Source organism: Aristolochia californica, unplaced genomic scaffold (assembly GCF_029961685.1).
Source record: "Aristolochia californica isolate CCGP_79_NKW_82.1479 unplaced genomic scaffold, dmAriCali1.0.hap1 SCAF_4, whole genome shotgun sequence".
NCBI classification, from domain to species: Eukaryota; Viridiplantae; Streptophyta; class Magnoliopsida; order Piperales; family Aristolochiaceae; genus Aristolochia; species Aristolochia californica.
The window spans coordinates 33,317,237-33,320,513 of NW_027182103.1; positions in this window are offsets into that span (position 1 = coordinate 33,317,237).

The window sequence follows — 3,277 nt, forward strand, 5'->3', positions numbered from 1 at the left end:
AACTTACTAGACAGGAAATGGAGCAGAGAAAGGCCAAGGGTCTCTGTTTTAACTGTGATGAACAGTATATTTTTGGTCACCACTGCAAACGATTATTCAGTATATGTCTGTGGGAGGAAGGAGAAGAAATACCACAAGAGGAAGAAATTGTGGAAACTGACCAAGAAGGTCCAGAGATTTCCCTTCATGCTATGACTGGTCTACGTAGTGCAAGCACAATGTAGGTTAAAGCCCAATTACATCATTTACAGTTACTGGCTTTAGTTGACTCGGGTAGTACACATAATTTCATCAGTTAGCAGGCGGCAGAACAACTGGGGTTAGTAGTACAGCAACAAAATGGTCTTTCTGTATCAGTAGCCAATGGGGCTAAAATTACTAGTGTAGGCATATCACCAGCCACACACTTTGATATTGAGGGATATAAATTTGTTGCAGATTTTCTGGTGATTCCACTATCAGGATTCGATTTGGTGCTAGGAATTAAATGGCTACAATTGTTGGGACCAACACTATGGGATTTCCAAGCTCTCACCATGTCTTTTATAGAGTAACAACATCAGATTATATTGCATGGCACACAAGCACCACTCCCCTGCGCACTACAGGTTGCCCAGGTCCAGTCCACAAATACATGTAAGTTATCTCACTTACTTACAAAATTTGAGGATATCTTTCAAGACCCTACTGCCTTACCGCCACTTAGGCACTGTGATCACCGTATCCGTTTGAAAACGGGGACCGAGCCAGTAGTGGTACGTCCGTATCTTTACCCTCACTTACAGAAGGATGAGATTGAAAGGCAGTGCCAGCAGATGTTAGCACAGGGTATTATTCAGCCCAGCAGGTCTCCTTTTTCTTCACCGGTATTACTAGTCCGCAAGCATGATAAGTCATGGAGGTTCTGTGTGGATTACCGACAACTCAATGCCCATACAATTAAAGATAAATTTCCTATTCCAGTGGTGGACGAGCTGTTAGACGAGCTACATGGAGCTACTATATTTACTAAACTCGATTTGAAATCTGGCTATCATCAAATCCGAGTTCATCCATCCGATGTGGAGAAAACAGCGTTCCGCACGCATCACGGCCATTTTGAATTCCTTGTAATGCCATTTGGTCTGTCAAATGCGCCCTCCACCTTCCAGGCCCTCATGAACGAGGTATTTTCCCCTCTCTTGCGCAAATATGTATTGGTCTTTTTTTACGATATTTTGGTCTATAGCAATAGCTGGGAAGAACATCTTCAACACCTTCACCAGGTATTTTCTCTTATACGTTCACATCATTTGGTTTTAAATCGGTCAAAATGTTCTATGGGCACATCAGAAGTGGCATATTTGGGCCACATTATTTCAGCATCAGGGGTGAAGGTAGACCAGAGTAAGATACAAGCGGTCACAGATTGGCCAATTCCTACATCTATTACAGCCTTAAGAGGATTTTTGGGCCTAGCTGGATATTATAGAAAATTTATTCGTAGCTATGGCCAGATTGCAGCTCCGCTCAACAATCTCCTCAAGAAAAATGCTTTTACCTGGTCAGAGACAGCAGCTCATTCCTTTCAGCAATTGAAAGACGCCTTATCATCAGCCCCAGTTTTGCAGCTCCCCGACTTTGAGGAGTCCTTTGTAGTGGAATGTGATGCTTCAGGGGGCGGTATTGGCGCAGTGTAGCACCAACAGGGCCACCCGATTGCTTATTTTAGCCGTCAACTGGGCCAACACCACCACAAGTTGGCAGCTTATGAGAGGGAATTGATTGGATTGGCGAAATCTATACAGCATTGGCGCCCTTATCTTTGGGGACGTTCTTTTTTTATTCGCACTGATCATTGCAGCCTCAAATATCTTCTTCAGCAGCGCCTCACTACTTCACCACAACAGCATTGGTTAAGTAAGCTTATGGGGTTTGACTTTTCTGTCGAGTATAAACCAGGAAGTTTGAATGTACGGGTTGATGCCTTATCTCGCCAGGACGTTCCAGAGCCGCAATTAAACGCCATCAGTCAGCCCAGAGCTCTCTTGTTGGATTCTATACAGGAAGAGGCATAACAGCACCCATATATTATCTCCTTATGCCAGGATATCCAGCAGGGCACAGCGGCACCACATTGGACCGTTCAGGACAATCTCGTCCTCTACAAAAACAGAAATTTTCTCCACCACACATCCCCTCTGATTAACAGCATTTTCGCCTCCTTCCATGACAGTACACATGAAGGCCGACAGAAAACATATTTTCGAATCAGTAGGAATTTTATTGGAGGGGCATGAAGCGCAGTATAGCTGATTATGTGGCGGCTTGTCAGACTTGTCAACGGAATAAAGCTGAAACATTAAGTCCAGCGGGGTTGCTCCAACCACTTCAGCTTCCGTCACAGGTCTGGTCTGATATTTCTATGGACTTCATAGATGGACTTCCCTCTTCGTCGGGTAAATCTATTATCCTTGTAGTGGTGGATCGTTTCTCTAAATATGGGCATTTCATTCCTCTAGCACATCCTTACACTGCACCGCAGGTCGCTCAACTTTTTATGGATAACATTGTACGATTACATGGGATGCCTAATTCAATTACCAGTGATAGGGATGCAATCTTTACAAGTACCTTCTGGAAAGAACTCTTCAAGTTACAAGGCACAACGTTAGCCTTTTCTTCAGCCTACCATCCACAGACTGATGGTCAGACAGAGGTCGTCAACAGAACCATTGAAATGTATCTCCGTTGTTTCGTGGGGGACTCACCTAAGAGGTGGGTTAAGTGGCTCGCCTGGGCTGAGTTCTGTTACAACACCTCCTACCACAGCGCACTCGGCACAACCCCATTCAAGGTGGTATATGGTAGAGAACCTCCCCGTCTTTTAGCCTATGAACCAGGGGCCTCTAAAGTCGCAACTTTGGACCAAGCATTGGTTGAAAGAGACTCATTCATCACTGAGGTGCGCACTCATCTACAGAAAGCACAACATTCTATGAAACAATATTATGACAAGAAGCACCGGGAAGTCTTCTTTTCTCCTGGAGATTATGTTTGGTTGCGTCTCCAACACTACAGGCAGCTGTCGTTGACAGCCTCCAAATGTCACAAGCTCTCTCCAAAATATTATGGTCCCTTTCAGGTGATGGACCGCATTGGGACAGTGGCATACAGATTGCAGCTTCCGCCAGAGGCCAGAATTCCCAACGTCTTTCATGTCTCACAATTAAAGGCCTTCCACGGTGATTCGCCCTTGCTGCACACCCCCGCTGCCACCACTCCATGAGGGACGTGT